Below are 20,395 nucleotides of genomic sequence, written 5' to 3'. Positions count from 1 at the left end.
ATAAGTGAAGAAAACCAAAATAAAGGAATTAAGGCAGAAATACAAAGTAAAAACAGAAAAAAGAGAAAGAATTGAAGATAGGCAGAAGTAGAAAGAGAGACACAGACAAGTGAAAAGAGATAGATATAGAGAGAGAACTAAGAAGAGATAGAAGTGACGAGAGGAAGAAATAGAAAGAGAACTAAGGAGAGGAAGAAGTGAAGAAAAAAAGAAATAGAGACAACTAAGGACAGAAAAAGAAATGAAAAGAGTAAGAAATAGAGAGAGAACTGAGGTCAGAAAAAGAAGTGGAGAGAGAAAGAAATACAGAGAAAACTAAGGAGAGAAAGAAGTTTAGTAATGAGGGGAAGAATTAGAAGGGAGAAAGAGATAGTGGAAGAGTTAAGGAAAGACGTTAGTAGAGGAAGGAAGGATTAAAGAGTGAAAAATAATATGAAAATATAGTCTATAGAGAAAGAAGTAAAGAGAGAAAGCTAGAGAGAAGTCAAGAGAAAAGTAAGAACACATAGCAAATAAAGAGTCAAGCAATAAAAAAATAGAGAAAAATGTGAGCGCCAGGAATGTAAATTGTAGCATCCCATCTATCACTTCTGAAGTCGGAATGACGTCATAGACAACTAGTATTATTTCCAGAAGTTCCTCTGCCGTCGACACAGGTATCTCGTAGACATTACTTTACATGCGTGCACGAGAGGTTGCCTAATAATTACGAGTGTTGTAATGACAATAATTCTTGTAAGTCGTGAGAAAGGCGTTACTGGACATGGTTTCTAATTTATATTCTTCCTTCGAACACCTCCACAAATATTTATTAAAGGTTTTATACCTTATTATGTATTCTAGAAAGCATGCTGTGCATGTAGACTATACATTCAAATTCATGTTTTCATTAAATAATAATGTTCATTCGAACTTGGGTCGATTTTGAATAGTGGAGTTGTTTTTCATCTGGAGATAATATTGGAATAAAGAATTCATTTCAGCGTTTCACCGTTACCCATAATGACGTAGTCTAATTAGAAAAAGAAATTAGCATAATTTACAACATTCTTTACAATTTTTTTACAACATGAAAGACGATGACAAAAATTATGACTTTCTAAGGAAAACCACCAGTAAAATAAAAAACTTACAGTAGACAGAATACTTCTAGAACAAGGAACGAATTTTAGCTATATAGGTTAAGAATATCCATAACAAGACGAAAATGAATAGTACAGGCCAGCCAAGTTCCGATTACCGACGGCAGGAGTCCGAACTACTGAGTTCGTAGATGTCAACACAATTGTAGCGATAACAGCAACCTCATCTCCAATCGGTAATAAGAAGTTGGTGGGCCTATATCAATATTTCTGATCAATATTTAGCAGCTTCCATATACTTCTATCAAATTATACACACAAGAAAACGAAAATGAAAGAAATCATAAAAGAATGACTGAACTCGCTGTTCCATATAAATCGGAAACATGGGTACCAACAGAGAAAGATTTACATGATATACTGTAGCCTATAAATTGTGAAACAAGATTCATGAGAAGAGTAAAAGGCTGCACAAATATATTATACAATAATATTAAATAATATGTATTCCATTAATGATAAAATAATAATACGCAGCAATAAGATTGCAATACTAAACAGAATGCAAAACAAAGATTACTATAAGTGTATTTTTAATGTTACTTAATGACACTATATAAACTACTAAGCTATTAGCGTCGATGAAATTGATGATAGAGAGATAAGGCTGACGATTCGCCATATAATTTCCCGATATTCGCCTTGCAGTTAGGGAAGACACCGAAAAAAGCCTAAACAGGCAAAGAGCTTAAGCGTTAACCCATGTCCGATCATACCGATACAGAAAACCAAAAACAAGACAATTACTTGTTTTCTTGAAATTAAAGATCTGGTAAACTTATTACATAAAAAACTTTCCTGTGTTAATTTAAACTAGTAATTTACCTTAGTTAATGACTAGTTTCGGCTTGATTTTGTCCATCTTCAGATTTATAGTGAGGCCCTTGCTTGTTTCCGGTTTCTTCTTATTGTGTCTTGGTGTCGAGTTCTTTTATGATCGGTAGTGTTGTGTCAAATAGGCGTGCGTTCTGAAATTTGTGTGTTGACGATATGTAGCGGATGTGTTTTTGTATGTCTGTAGCCTAATGTATATGTAGGATTTCCTGTCTGTTTTTATGTTGCTGTAGTTGTGGTTGGTGTCGGTAATGTGTTCTGTGTATGTGGAAGTATTGTGTGATTTGGTTATGGATATGCTCTATTCCTTGTATCGTGTTTGAAAAGATATCACAGTTTTTCCGCTGTAGAGGTTTCAATTAACACAGGGAAGTTGTTTATATAAGAAATTTACCATAACTTTAATGATAAAAGCGTGTAATCAAGATGCATATTCGTTAAAATTATCTAAATAATATATGAACCTTGCCTGCCGTATCTTTCTCAAAAGTACAACGTCCCTCTTAAACAATGGTCCGTCATTGGTTTGCTGTTTGGCAGTAGAGGTTCAATCACAAAATTCACGTGGAATTATCTTAAGGAACTTCACATTCCTTTTGATTATGTAATGTCTATTCTTATAAATATTATCAAGGATTCTCTTCAAATATTACATCATCTCTATTTCAATTAATCAACTTATATTTGCCTTCAACAATTAACTTTCTTTTTTCTTTAATGTATCACATCACATTATTGTACATGTTTATTGTATTCAGGACCCTTGTGGTCACTCAAAATTCTTTGAGCTGATGTCTATAATTTAGAAATTTATTATTAATATAAATTGTACTCGTGTTGCCCGTGGCGTCGTAGTCTAAGGCATTCCGCCTAATCCTCATTTCAGTTTGGTTGATAGGCTTACCCCTCTTCTCACACTCTTTACCATCCGTGAAAGGGAAGATGCTACTGTCTATCTTACTAACGTTCGACTAACAGACTTTGAACATAGTGAAAATTCTTATTATTGAAAATGTTTACCGGTAATCTATACTTCGAAAATGTATACTAAGCGTTTATATTTCATTTCATTGTTGTTTATATTAACTGGCACATTAAAAAGCTGCTGAGAATGCTAGCCTGGATGGCGCAAGCGGTAGAGGCACGGCAAGTCTTTATCGCTTGGCCTGAAGGGTTATTGGTTCGAGTCCCACCTCGGGCATGGGTGTTGTGTACGTACTAGTTTAAGAAGCCAGAAAAACAGAAATAAGATAAACAAAAATAAAACTTTAGGGAAATGGCCTCTGGCCGGTAAAATTCAATTAAAGAAAAAAAAGAGCAGAAAATAAAGGTTTTCTTCACCGTTTGTTGCTACTCTAAGCATACACAACGGGACAATCTGCACTGTGTCGCTCCCCCTGACTTCATAATACAAACTAACATCTTTAATTTAATTAATTATTAGTTGAAAATATTGCAAGAACGACACTAAAATATACTGAACATGTAATTGTCAAACATCTGTGCCACTGTATTTTATTTAACATTTTATTTTCTTGTGTGTACAACTTGGGGGGTGCAGGTATAAGAGGTAACAGCTACCGGTCTGTTACCGACGGACTCAAGGCAAGTAGAAGGGGAAAGAAATGCCTTCGCATCCTCTCAACTTTTATGAAATGTCGTTTAGGACTCGCGTTCCGGAATGCGCGCTGGTTCGAGTCCTCATGGGAGAAGAAATTTTCTCATGAAATTTCGGCCAGTGTATGGGACCGGTGCCCACCCAGCATCGTGATGCACTTGGGGAGCTACAATAGGTAGCGAAAATCCGGTTTCGCAAACCAGCTATAACGGCTGGGGGGGGGGATCATCGTGCTAACCACACAATACCGCCATTCTGGTTGGATGATCGTCCATCCCTGCTTCGGCATGTGGACGCGAGGCCAACAGCCGGCTGGTCGGTCTTGGCCCTGCAAAGGGCTGTAGCGCCATGGATTTACTTTACTCGTGTTTGTAGAAATCAATATAAATTACTGGTACACTTCCTGAAACACCCTGCATATCTGTAATATTGTCTTCTCTTACTTCTACAGCATAAGTTACTTCGTGTAAAAAGCGGGGACGTCAGCAGTGCAGAATGTTAACGTCCAACAGATGTGCAGTAAAAAGTTAAATCTGCCGAGTCACAGAACAGAGGGAAGAGTTTGAATAATTGATTCCAAGAGCCGAGCTGAAATCATTATCCGCTCATCGCAGTTCACGCGCTGTAGCTGCGGTTCCGATCTCCATCTGACGTGCAGTAACAAGACGTGCCGCCCTCCATCCGCCCACCCGGACGCAATTTTATGGACTGGCACGCAGCCACCTGTCTGGATTCTAAAAGCGTCAGATTGTTCGACTAACAATATAATGAGTCATAAATTGCGACCTGAAAACATTACCCAACCTGTTACAACTTCATGAGTAAAAACAGTCCGTTCACAAACAGCCATAAAACAACACGAAACTAGAGTGAAACAACTGCCCCCACATTGTGTATTGCATAGTGGTTGCTCTGCACATTGTGGACGACTTTAATCTGTAGCGCTTCGAACTACGTGAATATTCAATACCATGTGATATCTATCCCCTACCTTTTTACCTAGTCATATTTCTTTGTTCATTTGTTTCCTTTTATTTTCCTTCCTTACTTCCTCCCTTCCTTTTTTCCCTTCTTCCTTCCTTTCTTTCTGTCCTTGCTTGTTTCTTGTGTCTCTATTTTCATTTCCTTCCTCGTCTTAATCTTTACTTTTTCAGTTTCACATCTTTTGTTTGTTTGTTTTGCCATTGATTTATTCATTTAATCATTCACTCATTCTGTTTTCTACTTTTCGTTCTCTCCTCCTTTCTTTGTATATTTCTGTCTGTTGCACTTTCATCTCTATGCCACCCGTCTGTCATTTTTTCATTTTGTCTTCCTATAACCTCCCTTTCTTGCTGTCTGCATGTCCTCATTCCGCCTGCTACATCTTCCTGTTTTTCTGTCTTTATTTCTGCCGATCATTTTTGTCTACTTATAATTTCTTCTATATGTCCGTCTTTCCTTTTCTGCCTTTGTTTATCTACACGTCTCCCCCATTCTTCAGTTTTTCTTTCTACCTACCTTTGTTTCGTTTTTCACTTTTAGTTTTCCCTTACCATTATTTATTTGTTTACTTTTGTTTGTATGCCTTTGTATTATTTCAGTCTGTACTTCTCAGTCTGTCTTCTTCTATATATTTCATACTGTGTACTTCTGTCTTTATTTTCTTCCACTAGTTTGTCTACTTATCTTCTTTTCCGTCCGTCCAACTTTTCTTCTTTTCTGTGTGTCTGTCTTTCTCTCTTCCTGTCTGTATGCCATCCTCTCCTTCTATCATAATTTCTTATGAGCTTTATTTCTGCCTGCCTCTACTTCTCCTTTTGCACCTCCTACTATAGATCCTTCTGAATCTCCGTCTGAATCCCCTGAACTACAGTCTGAATCTCCTTCTGTACCTCCGCCTCAATCTCCTTCTCAACCTCCTGAATGTCCTTCTGCATCTCCATCTGCATCTCCTTCTGAACCTCAGTCTGCATCTTCGATTGCAGCTCCTTCTGAATTCCCTGAACTTCCGTCTGAATCTCCTTCTGAACCTCCGACTGCAGCTCCTTCTGAACCTCCGTCTGAAACCTCTGAACTCCCATCTGAATCTCTATCTGAATGTCCTTCTGTATCTCCATCTGCACCTCCTTCTGAACCTCAGTCTGCATCTCCGACAGCAGCTCCTTCTGAATTCCCTGAACTTCCGTCTCAATCTCCTTCTGAACTTCCGACTGTAGCTCCTTTTGAACCTCCGTCTGAATCCTATGAACTCCCGTCTGAATGTCTTGTATCTCCATCTGCATCTCCTTCTGAACGTCAATCTGCATCTCCTTCGTATCTCTTTCTGAACGTCCAACTGCAGCTCCTTTTGAATCTTCTGAACTCTCGTCTGAATGTCCTGTATCTCCTTCTGAACCTCAATCTGCATCTCCTTCTGAACCTTTGACTGCAGTTCCTACTGAACCTCCGTCTGAATCCTCTGAACTCTCGCCTGGATTTCTGTCTGAATGTCCTGTATCTTCACCTGCATCTCCTTCTGAACCTCAATCTGCATCTCCTTCTGTATCATCTTCTGCGCTTCCGACTCCAGCTCCTTCAGAACCTCCGTCTGAATCCCCTGAACTCCCGTCTCAATCTCCTTCTGCACCTCCGACTGCAGCTCCTTCTGAACCTCCGTCTGAATCGTCTGAAACTCCTTCTGCACCTCCGTCTCAATCTCCTTCTGAATGTCCTCCTGTAACTCCTTCTGTACCTCTGTCTGCATCTCCTTTACTTCCATCTGCAACTTCATTTCTGTCTGTATATCCTTCTGTACTTCATCTATCTACTTCTGTACCACCGTCTGTATCTTCTTTAGCACTTCCGTCTACTGCTCCGTCTGCTTTCATTTTACCTAACGCAGTGTATAATTCCAGCTTCATTTGTAGTTGAAAATCAGTGACATTTACATCTCATCTGGCCGTACCCCAAGTTCTTTTGTTCGGTTTCTGCCCGACCGCCTTTCTTATTCTTCAACCCTTTTTTCATTTTGGTTGATTATTTAACGACGCTGCATCAACCACTAGGTCATTTAGCGTCGATGGGATTGGTGATAGCGAGATGAGGCCGAGGATACGCTATGGAAGCCCGATTCTTAACTGTCTGTGTTCCTTTCTTTCCTCCTCTATTCTTTTACTTGTACTTTTACCTTCTAAGACTCTATCTGAAACAATTTTTGTAGGATGTGATGAGTAAGATTACTTTCAAACAATAGATATTATTCTAGGATCATAAGATAATAATGTAATGTTAATAATGGAATACAGAAATGAACATCACAGTGAAAATCGAAGTACAAGTGAAATAAAAAAGGGTTCATTTTATAGCCACTTCATCTAACATAAATTTCATAAAATCTATCTACGATCCCTTTCGTAGTGAACTGTCAATTGACGTATTCAGATAACGCGAAGGAGATAAACGATGACCATAATATTAATAGCAACAGAATATGAAAATACTGCGATCAGCGCCAGGTTATTGTAAGACTCTTGGCACACGAATCCCTAGACTATGCGTGGAAAAAAAATGCGATTCGTTCTGCATTCTACTTCCTTGCCAGGGAATTTTTTGCCGCATTCTTTTTGTCACCTTGCAGCAACGACAGACAAGCCTTCTGTCCACCACTCACCCCAACTCGTGCCATGTTACGAAAACACCAGATTCTTCTTCTCCCAGCTATTACCTGCCTTCACGGCATGCACACGGGGAATTTAAGTTACCTTCTGGCGTAGATTTGAGTATCTGAACCGTGTAAAAGAGGTAAATACTACCAGCTTTTCGTAAATATTATTTTCCTTTCATTCTATAACACAATCTCCGAAAAGAGGCCACCTGGAAACGAGATACTGTATTTTAATGACAGCCATATATTAAATATGAAGACTTGTTTACAATTCAGGTTTGACTATTATGTCAAATAAAATTTATTGTGAGTGTATTGATGTAGGCCTGTATGAGCCTAATATTATAACAGTGATAAATTTATGTCGACTCATATGCATTAAATTTGTGTTAAAATTAATATCTGTAATTCACGCGTTGATGCAATTTTTAATTTAGTTTAAATAATGAAGACTTGTAATTTTATATTAAACTGTGTATATTTATTTTAAGCTTTTAACTTTATTGATATCAATGGTATACAAAAACTGAGGATATTATATCTGCAGTGCTTGGGAAAAGTGACATAAGTCAGTTTCCACAAATCCTTTTTGATAATTTATTGACAACTTACACTGGTTTATGTCGATTTGATTTTTTTCTGTATGAATTTTTGTATTGGGAGAAATACTTTTTTTTTTCCAAGCGAGCAGATGTTTCGTAAGTTGTCAATAAATTATCAAAAAAGGTTTGTGGAAACTGACTTGTGTCACTTTTTCCGAGCACTGTAGATATTATGAATGTAAAAAATATCGTATCTGATGATGTCGCAAGTAAAAGCGACGAAAACGTTAATACCAACAATTAAAATTGTAGTATAAAGGTTTTATACCTTATGTGTAACATGTTAAGTCATTGACGGAACAACATTAAAATAATTTACTGTATTTCAAAAACTTATCTGAAAAACTTATTCAAAATGAGCTGGAAAAATTCATAGCCTTTGGCAAGCAGGAGATACAATAGGTTCCAAATACTACAGAATGTCTCTCTAAAAATGTTCGGGACGATCTAGACGTGCGGAAAACGTCCTCACTTATGAAATACAGTGAAAACTCTTAAGTTCGACAGATATCAAGTTCGACTGCTTACGTAGGAGAATTAGACACGCCCCTATACGAGCACTAAGAAATGGATTTCCCATTTGAATGGGAATTGGTTCTGTGTCTTGTAATGATACTTTTGTTAAAAGAAAACAGAATATTTTATTGATTAGGACATCCATATTGATCACTGATTTTAAATTAATGAACTCTTCTTTTTCTATTTGAGAATTGAGCCGTTTGTGAGACGGAACTGTCGAAACCCACTGTGGTACTAGAAGCGCATAAACAAGTCTCGGGGCGGGCAGGAAATGCAAGTATAGTACTGTATTCGTTGATGGATAACCAATAAGAAATTGTATTCATTTTACCTGCCACACCCACTACCCTTATTGGTCAGGACTTTCAATTCTGTTCTGTCGAACTTACAAGGGAAGGGTTTCGCCTCGAACAGGAATTTCGTATCCGAAATTTGTATACAGGCCCATCTTTATTTCTCTGTAAAGCTCACAAAAGTATTCGCTTGTGTAATGTGTGGTTTGTCTGTTAGAGCACTGTACAAGTTGAGGGGTGGGGACAGCACTGCACAAGTTAAGGGGATGGAACACCTTACCCGTAAGCCTAGCCTAGCCTAGAAGCTAGTGCGACTGGTAAAATGTCTAAAGCCCATTTAAAAACATTTTTCTCCAACGTTCTGTCCGAAAATATTGCAGCTAATCAAAAATGTACAAGGACATGACCTTAATAAATGGATCATTCCAAGGCTAGGACATGGAATGTATGATCATTCCACCTAAAAAAAAACTAAATATATCCAGCCTCTGGATATATATTTCCTTAGACAATATTATGCTCGTAGGATAACAGATTGCATAAGGACTCTTGCTGAGAATCCAGAACTTGGGAAATGGAGTGTTTATAATGAAAATGCACTCTGTTATTCATAACCAGTTGTCTGCTCCAGTGTACCGTCCTATGCTTTTAATATTCCTGGCAGTCAGCTGGTTACGTGAAGCCTGAACAAGTCTCGGACTTCAAAAATGTAATTCGGGTGGCATTTGATTTTTTAGCACTGGAGTGTGATTCAGAAGATTGTTTAGGTATTGGTTTTGCGTGTTGTGCTTATTGCTCTACTCCATGCTGTATCATGCATTTTATGGAGAATCCTCATGTACATTTTTAAATAAATGTGTTGACCAATACCAATCAAACGGAGAGTTACACAAATGAATGCTTTTACGGTCTTCATCACCATTGTGAGGTAAGTCTCTGTACAAATTTTTAACCAAAAATTCCTGTTCGAGCCGAAACCCTTCTTTTGTTAGGAGAATCCACTGTATCTCAAGAACGAAACACGATCACGACTAATTGATTCACATGTAAGCGATTTCTCCTTGGATATCACTGAAATTTTGAATAACATACAAGTTCAAGGATCTCATTACCCTGCTGAGGATTTTAAATTTTAAAATTTTATTTGTTATTTAATTTATGTATTCGTATATTCAAACCTTCTTGACTTCATGGTGCTCGCTCATTTAATATTACATGTGGGCGATGCTCGCAATCTTGAAAAGGATGAAAAGCTCTGTTTTAGATGGATTCGATCCTATTACAGCATTTTCCGCGGCAAGAGATATATGTACGCAATACCTATTACGAATTTCATACGGACAGAAAAGTTCTCTGCCAAGTTTGAGTAGTGCAGGGTAGCAGCACGCGCGTGGGGCGAGATGGGGGTGTAATCAATATAACGCCCCAGTCGCTTTTCTCCCGTGAAAGGATCCGCCGTACCCACGCGGGCCGCGCAGTTATGGACGTGGTGACAGAGAGGAATTGCTTCTGCTGCTCCCATGCGCGCAGGATAAATCGTCATACTACAGAATTTCGACTTTGATATTTCAACGGAAATAAGAGTTTTCAGCTTCCCCGAGTGTCAAAATTACTTTTTTTCGAGATGTGTACAACAAGGTCTGGATACAACACCCAAGTGCCAGTAATGGTTATATTCTATCCTTTAAAATGCAAGTAGAATTATAATATCTTGCGAAACCGAATAGGCCTATACAGGGCATATCAAAAGTCCGGTAACACTTTCAATATTTTATTACACAAAAATTACAAATGATAGCACTTTCAAACACACGTCAGTTTAAAGTCAAACTCTCAAAGTTCTGTTTACACCTTACAGAGATTCAATGTGTGAACCACGAGTGACTCGGCAGATGTCCAAACGATAATCAAACTCTTCCCATACCCTTTTCAACATATCCTTTGTGACCGTGGCGGCAGCTTCTCGAATTCTGGTTTTTAGTTCCTCTAAAGCACGTGGCAAGGGCGGTACAAACACACGGTCCTTTAGATACCCCCATAGAAAAAAGTCACATGCAGTCATATCGGGTGACCTTGGTGGCCATGTCATGAAACATCTGTCCCTTACTCCAGCACGTCCTATCCAACGATCAGACATCTCCGTATTCAGGTAAGCACGAACTGCATTGTGCAAATGTGGCGGAGCCCCATCTTGCTGAAAGATGAAATCATCATCGAGATCTTGTCTAAGTTGAGGCACCAACCATTGCTCCAACATGTCCAGATATGAATGTCCAGTCACAGTAGCCTCAATGAAGAAAAAGGTCCGTACAGTTTTTGTTGTGACAACGCGCAGAAAACATTCACCTTTGGTGAATCACGCTCATGTTCAATGTTTCTGTGAGGTTTCTGTGTACCCCAAACACGACAGTTGTGCTTGTTAATTTTCCCACTCGTATGGAATGTCGCTTCGTCGCTGAAAATTAAGTGGCCGAATAACTTTGAGAGTTTGACTTTAAACTGACGTGTGTTTGAAAGTGCTATCATTAGTAGTTTTTGTGTAATAAAATATTGAAAGTGTTACCGGACTTTTGATATGCCCTGTATTTTCATTGTTAGACCATATAAACCGAGGGAGAAATAATATTCAACTGACGAACAATTTTTCTTTCTTATTACTAGACATCGGATTTTTAGGCACTAAAAATTGCAGTTTTAGGCGCCTAAAATAAGCTCAAAATTTGTAAAATTAGGCTCTATTTTAATGAAAATAGGCATTTTAGGCACATCAAGGTATCATACTTATTTCTTTCACTTAAATTTTTAGTTATACACTAAAATACGCACAAAAAAGTATGTTTAAACATTAAAAAAGAATACTATATTATATTTATAAACAGAGCTGCACAAATTTAATATATTGAAACTAATGAAATAATGATTATTGATATCAAGATTACTCATTTTAAGTTATTGAAATTCAGTTCCATGCTCAGACTTTATTATAATTATCTGCACAGTACACCACCAGAATTTTTTCTAAATTCTCCACAGTTAACCTTTGCCTTTTGTCACTGAGAATCATTTTGAAAGCAGAAAAACTTCTTTCAACCGAAACTGATGTGAGAGGCGCAAATTTTAAATTAGGTACAATAGAAACATCAATACTTACTGGAACATTTACACTTTCCCCCGATATCACTCTTGATACTTTTTCCAACAATGAAAATCCTACATTCTTATTTAATACGTTGTCCCACTTATTTTTAACTTTTTTCCCAGTTTCGCCCAAAGCAGAATGTATGTTCACTTGAGCTTCCTTTACTATTGCTATTTGGCTACAAAGAGATTGTTTTTCACGTTCTAATTGTTCAATGCTTGCAGGTATGAAAGAAAAGTTTGATGTTATGTAGGCAATATCGTTTTTCACTCGTGAGTCATTCAGACAATCTTTCACTGCTTTCACACACGCTGCACTATCAGTTTCAGGTAATTTATCAATAACTGTGACCACTTCTTTAAAATACTTAGAATAATACACCACTGACTGAATCCAGGTTCCCCATCGTGTAACAACCGGCTGAGGTGGGAGTGGGATATCTGGAAAGTTCTCTCTGAATATTGAAATCCTGAATGGGGCTTTACAAAAACATTTTTTTGTGTTAGAAATAAACGAATTGACAAGAGGAAATTCATTCCGGATTGTTTCAGAAACCCTGTGAAGGCCATGTGCTAGACAGGTTACATGCGTGAGGTTAGGATAAAATGTTTTAAGAAGTGGAGCTGCAGCAACCATGTATGAGGCAGCATCAGTACAAAACAACAGAACTTTAGAATCGTCTATATTATCTGAGTATAAAGACTGTAGGCCTTTATTTACAAAATAAGCAATGGCTTGGCTATTCACTTTCGAAAGTTCCTTAACACATACGAGGTGTGGAATCGAAGGTCCATCAGGACTAAGTTTTCCTACTACCATATTTGCTATATACCTATTCATAGGATCTGAGGTTTCATCCACAGAGACCCATATGTAAGAATCACCTATGTCCTCCCGAATGGAAGCTAAAGTTTCATTGTATATTCTAAGTAATTTTTTCTTAGGGTCGACTCAGATGGGATATTTTGTTTGCAGTATTTTTGTAAAAACTGTCTTAAAACCGGATTTTCAATTGCATTCCAGGGAATGTTAGCAGCAACAAAAGCTCTGGTTAAATCAGCATAGAAATTGCTGCTGAGATTGGATGAAGTAGGCTGTGTAAGTAAAGTTTGTTGCAGTTGATTTTTCTGCTGAGCTTTAGCCTTATGAGCCGCTCCTTGCACATGCTGCTTTAGGTGGCACTTCTTTTCTTGCGAAATCTAAAAATGTAAAGTAAACTGAATTAAAATAAAATCCTAATTGTTGTATTGCCGTATTTCTATCACAAAGTTAGTGGGTTCGAACAATCAAAATTTTAATGACCTGCAAATACTTTAACTATCGGAATTTAAAAGGTTAAAGTGTAGTGGTCTTAAAAAGAATTATACCTCAGGGTAGCTCAGTCAATGTATAAATATTATTGGCCTACTCATTAAAATTAATAGAATTTATATATTTCAACTATTGTTACATACCTGTTTGCTACAAATCTTGCAGAATATTATTTTTCCATCATAAGTGAATTCTGAATATTCTGTTAGCCATTGCCGGATCAATGTAGATTTTGCACTTATATTTTTCGGCATTATCGCGTTAAACTTCACAGGAAAACGTCCTACCGCTCAAAACTTCTCAACACAAATAAGGTGAGGGAAAGAGCAACTGTTAACGAGCATTCAAATGAACCGTTGTTATTGAGATTCAATTGGACAAAAATACAAAGTTCCACTTATTGTTGCATTTCCTGGTAGTGTTAACACTAGGAGAGCCATTCTTTTAAAAATTTTGTAACGGTTTACCCTACTAATTCGCAGTTTTACGACTTTTCATAAATATTTCAAAAACACTTTTTCTCCAAAAATTGTGATTTTATGACACTCTGAAGGGCAGTACAGCTAATCGGTTTCAGATCGAAAACAGTCATTTTTATAGTATAGTATATCTCTGAAAGGTAGCAGCACATGTTGTATTGTTGCCTGCTTCAAAACTAAGGTTGGTTCTTTGTCGGCATTTATGCCTCCAAACATGTTAAATTCGGTGAAATCTATTGCGAGTGTCGTGAGATTCAAAACATTTTGTTTCCTTTATCAATGGTTTCATGGCTGGCGTGAAGCAAACTTTCCACTTTTTAAATGCCTTAAATTTCGCAGTGAATGCATGTATAAATTATAAAAAGTAAGAGTAAAATGCGAAACTTTACAGTGAGTTAGGCATTTTTAGGCGAATATTAACAAATTAGGCTCTAATAACCGTTTTAGGGCATTTTAGGGCACTATAAATCTCTTTGAATACCTTTCAATTTCCATGAAACACAAATATTAATAATTATTTTTACTTTTCTCCTAAAGAAACAAAATAGGCATTTGCCCTAGAATCCAATGTCTGCTTATTACATAGAACAACAAGAATTTTGCTCCAACTTAAAACAATGCGTCCCTTATGTCTCTCTTTTCTTCGTATGATGTAAGGTTTTTAAAATACTCGTATACTGATTTCACTTTTCGACAAGCGTTCCCCCAGGAAACATCTGGCGCGTGTTGGGGTTGTAAACTATAACAACAGCTAATGCATTTTATGAGTTTATGACCCATTTCCGATTACCAATGGTTGTTGGCATGTTTTTTGTACTTCTAATAAATAAACAAATATTGGACACTTCTATTCAGTAAATTTTATAACCATTCAAAGTGAGGTCTATGCAATGAACAAACAAGGGTGTGGTTTTGAGTGTTTAAAAGAAAAGTCTACCAGTCTGCGTGAAGGCAAATTATAAGAGGGCATTTTTACGGGTCCACAAATTCACAAAGTTATGGCTGACTCTTTGTTTGACGAAAAACTTTCTATTACAGAAAAAAATGGCATGGCGCGCTTCCAAACATGTTTGCTCAAATTTCCTTGGAAATTCTAGGGCAGACAGCTACATTGAACATGTTAAGTGCATATGAGAAAATGGGATGTAAGATGTCTCTCAAAATACACTTTTACATTGTCATTTGAATTTGAAGAGTCCACTGCAAGAATGATGGATGTCACTTTCTTGTCGAAAATGAACCAAAACTGTCAATGCATAGCTTAAGCCATATAGAATGTACATAGAGAGTTATATGGCATTAACACTGATAGTCATTGTCCAGTAATGATCGGAAAATCTCAATTAAGCTTTGAGCGCTAAGCATTTCAAACTTCCAATTGCTTCTCCTGCAAAATGCATTCCAAATGACATCCATCATTCTTGCAGTGGACTCTTCATTTCTTTCCTCCTAACCTTGGAGCGGTAAGCAACGAGCATGAGGAAAGGTTTGATCATGAAATATCTGAAATGGAAAGGCAATATAAAGGAAGATCATCATCCAGCATGCTTGCAGACTATTGTTGGTTCCTTGTAAAGACAGTCCTGGGTCTAATAATTATAAACGGAAGTCATCCACAAAATTCTTTTAAATGCTAAGTTCAAATTCATATATTTTTCTCATTATACGCATGAAATATTTTTATTGTTGTGTTTTAAACTATATAACATCATTTTTGTATCGAGTACACATTTTTTAAGTATTATGAGGCATTTTAATTCCTAGTGTGTTGTAATTTTATCAGTAGCAGTGAAAAAATAAGTTTTTTTTCATAAAAATTCAATTCACTTTCCCCGAAAAATAGTAGGCCTACGTAATGGGGCAATTTGGATTTAAATTCAGATTTAGGGTACAGATATTAGTAATATTCAGCTATTTTTATTCCGGAGCAAGACAAAAAGTAAAAATTTATTGTTCAGTGTTATTAGACTAAGAACGTATCAATGCGGCCTCGTATGCCAATAGTCTAATAGTGGACAAAATTACAGACAATAACTATTCTTAATAAAATTGTAATATTATTTTTAAAACATGAAAATCGGTTCTTAAAAAGTGGCATGAATACAACAATCGCCATCATAAAGTGAGAAGCTCCCCGGAAAATAGTACGTGATGGGGCAATTTGGATTTAAATTCAGATTTAGGGCACACATATTAGTAATATTCAGCTATTTGTATTCCGGAGCAAGACAAAAAGTAAAAATTTATAAAATCTTGGTCGGGAGAATTACGCGAAGAGATGTATATGCGATAAAATACGATATTCATTTGTTAAGATTATACCCACAGGCATCGATATCATTGCGTGAACATTTCTCCATTTCATTATTATTTCAACAATATTTCTCCGATTACCGCTTGTCGACGTGAAGAAACCGGTCCATAAGACGTGGATTGTCTGCATAGAACCCCGGACAGCGGATCTCACAGCAGTCGGGTGGCGTGGGTGAAAATGAGACTAGTTTTATGTAACATGCCAGCATAGGCAGGCATCAACGAAAGAGCAGCGCATTCACCCCATACTCAGAAAAACAAAAACATTACCATGCTATTCATTAATTAAATTATCCCTTCCAAGAACATCATGACATTTAAATTACATTATTTGTAATATTTCTGTACATGCTTACGTTTACATTTGCACTAGCTGTTCCAAAACTCTGTCTCCAATACATAGTACGATATCTCGAAAATAATAATACAGTAGCCTGTATTATTCTAAGATAAATAACTATCTAAATCTATAGCAAACACTTTTTATATTAATAATAATAATAATAATAATAATAATAATAATAATAATAATAATAATAATAATAATGATTTATTTTAGCTGGCACAGTTAAGGCCGTAAGGCCTTCTCTTCCACTCAACCAGCAAAAAGTATACATACATATGTATGAACTTACAAAGAATTCAACAATTTGATTTAGATAAGAGTTACACGTATACAAGAGTTATTTACGAATTAAACAACAAAATACTATGAACTATTAATTAAACACTGAAATACAAACTATGTAGCAGAATTAAGCTAAAATACATAGAATGTTAATATATTTCAAATAATGTTAGATAATAGAAAGAGAGTATTATGAGACAATTTTGAAAATACAGCACTAGAAGGATGCATATCTAAAGGAAGAAGTAACAATGTAGTCAGTGATAGTTTAAGTCAGTATGATTGGAATGAAATGCTAAGAAGGTTATCTTTTAAGCTGTTTTTAAAAGTGTTTATTATCTTGCAGCCCCTAATACATTGTGACAGGGAATTCCATTGTCGCGAGGTGGATACTGTAAAAGATGATGAATAACGAGATGTTCTATGAAGAGGTATACTTAACGCGCCACAGATAAGTGATCTGGTATTTACGTCGTGGTTAGGGTATAGATAAGAGAAACGAGACGAAAGGTAGTTTGGTGTTGAATTGTGCAGAAGTCGAAAGAGTAAAGACAAAGAGTCTAAAGTTCTACGTTCTTTAAGTCAAAGCCACGAAAGACTTGCGAAGGGCGGTGATATGTGGTCATATCGTCGTAGCCTGTTGTACTGTACTATTGTATTGTATTGTGATTTAATATATGTAATACATGGTAAATAAACAGCGACGGTGGAACAGTGCTAGAGCGCTGGGCTTACAAGTCAGAGGACCCAGGTTCAAATCTCGTTCTACTCTGAATTATTAATTTATGTTGAGCAAGCCCGTGGTCTAGGCAACACAGGGGTTTTCTCCGGGCACTCCGGTTCCCATGTGACATCCCAACAATTCACCATTACTATCGTCATCATCATCACTTATTACGAGTGAAATGTGAACCCACCGCCTATGGCCTATGTTAAACAAGTTTCATGATATTAAAATGTAAAGTTAAAGAGGTTATAGCGTATAATAAAGAATCTTAAAAGCCGAACAATTTACGTAATTAATTGATTCAATACTTTATGTTTTCATCTACAGCAATTTGATCGAAACGTATCTGATGAGACGTTTATGTTTACATTCTCCTCTCGCAAGTCTTGGGGAATGGATGATTGCAGTTACACTTACCCCCACTGCAGAGCAATGACCTCAAGAAGCATTGCGACACGTTACATTTCGTATTCTCAAAACTATTGTCTACGCATCAAAAAACTTGTTCGTATTCACTTCATTTATTGCCAATGTGAATTAATATAATAGGTTCCCTTCCACCATGTACTGTATACTAAGAGATGAACAAAACTAACTGCCGCTCTCGCTCGCTGTGTTCGCTGCATTTGTCTTTCGAGTCTCGGCTCGTTATTCTCGCTGCGATTCCAGTCTCGCTCAACATTCTCGAAATAGCATTTGGTCGGCGTGGAAAGATTTCGTAACTTTGAATAACGTATGATACATCATTGAAATAAATAACATATGTTTAAATGAGACAAAAAGACAAAACAGAACAGCATCTTAGTTATCAAAATGTTCTAATTCTATTATCTGATATTACCTATGGTTATATAAGTAAAAAAAAAAAAATTCTCAAATAAATTTGCATTCCTAAGAAACATAAAACATGACACTAATATCTTTTTACTTAAGATTGCACACTTGATCTTAAACATATGAAAAGAAAATTCCTAGCCTTTTAATAAGGGCCTAATAATTAAATAAAGACTGGGGAACGGATTATTATACACTGAAAGGTACAGATGTTTCAAATAGGTTACTTGATTGTTTATACATATATATGAGCCATTCAGAGAAGAAGTGGTGTAAGTCAATTTTGTAAGTGCAAAGAGGTTGGGGTAAAGCGAAATATGATCTCCAGATTTTCACGGAAAAAAAAAAAAAACTTTTTTTTTCAGCATGTCTGTGAACATAGAGATTTTTCCGCAAACTATTGGACGGATTTTATTCACATTCGTTATCGTTATCATCATCATCATCATCATCATCATCATCATCAACGTGACGGAGTAAGGCTCAATGCTCGTTAAGTATTAAAAGAATCTAACCCGATCATTTCATTCTTGGTCTACCGAGGTTACTTCTTTCCAATATTCCTACAGTTTAGTACCGGTATTTTTGTTACGCGGTCTTGGTCCAAGCTGTCCTATCTTTTTTCCACGTTTTTGGTTTTACCGATTCATCACTTTTACTTCTATCACAATCTTGTCTTTTTCGCTTGCGATAAGTACGCATATACTCCGCTTTCAGAGATTTTTATTTTTGAAATATTTTTTAGTCGTTCACCTACGTATTCAATCTAACTTTCTTTCCGTAAGAACTCTGCGTCTGGTAACAGGTTTTTTCTCGTTAAGAAATCCTGTTTGTCTTAACTTTTTAACAAGTTTACGAACAGTGTCCCTACTTGGAACAGAATTGCCAGGATATTTTCTTGCAAATAATCTTACCACTTTTCTACACGAGCTCGTTTCTGCATACACAATGTACATAACTCTTTGTCTAGGCTATCTTTATGTCTTGGCGTAGCTAACAATTAACAATGTAACGTTTGCACAATGATAATTTTAACACAGAACCGAGTAACACATCAACTCACTAACAGACTCTAAACTAGTGGTTATCAACTCGTGATCTTTGTGAAAGAGCACTCTTCACTGCACACGAGCAGTATGAAGAGCAGATCGTTCCATTTAGACGTGGAAAGCCTTTGATAATAATCAAGCTTAAATCGCTTACCACGTGTTTATTACTCACCGCTCTGACAAGTATAGGTCAGCATAAAGTAGTAGTAGTAGTAGTAGTAGTAGTAGTAGTAGTAGTAATAGTAGTAGTAGTAGTAGTAGTAATAGTAGTAGTAGTAGTAGTAGTAGTAGTAGTAGTAGTAGTAGTAGTAGTAGTAGTAGTAGCACAGTTAAGGTCATAATGCCTTCTCTTCCACTCAACCAAGTTTCAATAATACACTTACTTACTTACTTACTTACTTACTTACTTACTTACTGACTTTTAAGGAACCGGAAGGTTCATTGCCGTCCTCACATAAGCCCGCAAGATCAATCCAGTCTCTATCATCATATCCCACCTCCCTCAAATCCATTTTAATATTATCTTCCCATCTACGTCTCGGCCTCCCCAAAGGTCTCTTCCCTCCGGCCTCCCAACTAACACTCCGCGATCTCCAGATTTCAATCCGGCTGTCTTTTGATTGTTGGGTTACCTTAAGGAACGAGTTTTCCTGATACATTCAACAACCCTACTGAAAGATGCCATCTCGCAAGAAATCGTCAATATTCCAATACATTATCTGCAAAATGCTGTGCATGGTGTCGCAGACAGAATACTGTACGTTGAACAAGAGAACGGCGGACATCTTTCCAATTTTTTGTAAATCCCGTTGTTTGCCAAACTCTGTGAAGTTTTTGTTTTTTCCCTATCTCAAATATTATAATATTTATAGCGCTTTAATATTTGAAATTACTTTTGAAATACCATATATATTTGTCCAAGAGAAGAACCAAGAGAATGAAGACTGGTAACGAATCCCAAAAGTCAGGTTCTATTTTTCCAGTCTTTCCTGATGTTGGAGTCGATACGGAACTGCAAAATGTTGGATGTTCCAGCATCTGTGACACGGTGCAAAAAATAAAAAGTCTCGCATCCAGACCCTTTATAAAAGTTTACACATCTTGACAGAAATTCAATAATGTCTTTTTCACTATCTTTCAACTTGTTTAACAACTGTTGACAATAAGGTCCCAAGAAAACTTTGTCTAGTCCAAGGTAATTGCTGAAAACACTGAAAGCAATAGTCGCAGTTTCTGATACGGTTGAAAAAAAACTGAGACAAATTTGCTCAGATAAAACAAC

The 20,395-nt window shown here is 36.7% G+C and overlaps 1 protein-coding gene across 13 annotated transcripts in view; it reads right to left on the bottom strand.

Annotated features, from left to right (window-relative positions):
* Pkc53E (Protein C kinase 53E) overlaps positions 1–20,395 on the bottom strand; it is a 1,131,865-nt gene that overhangs the window by 420,465 nt on the left and 691,005 nt on the right. The gene's annotated exons all lie outside the window — the stretch shown is intronic.

The sequence above is a fragment of the Periplaneta americana genome, chromosome 8 (assembly GCF_040183065.1).
Source record: "Periplaneta americana isolate PAMFEO1 chromosome 8, P.americana_PAMFEO1_priV1, whole genome shotgun sequence".
Lineage (NCBI taxonomy): Eukaryota > Metazoa > Arthropoda > Insecta > Blattodea > Blattidae > Periplaneta > Periplaneta americana.
Note: the sequence above shows the minus strand (reverse complement) of the source record. Positions and strands in the feature narration are given on the sequence as shown.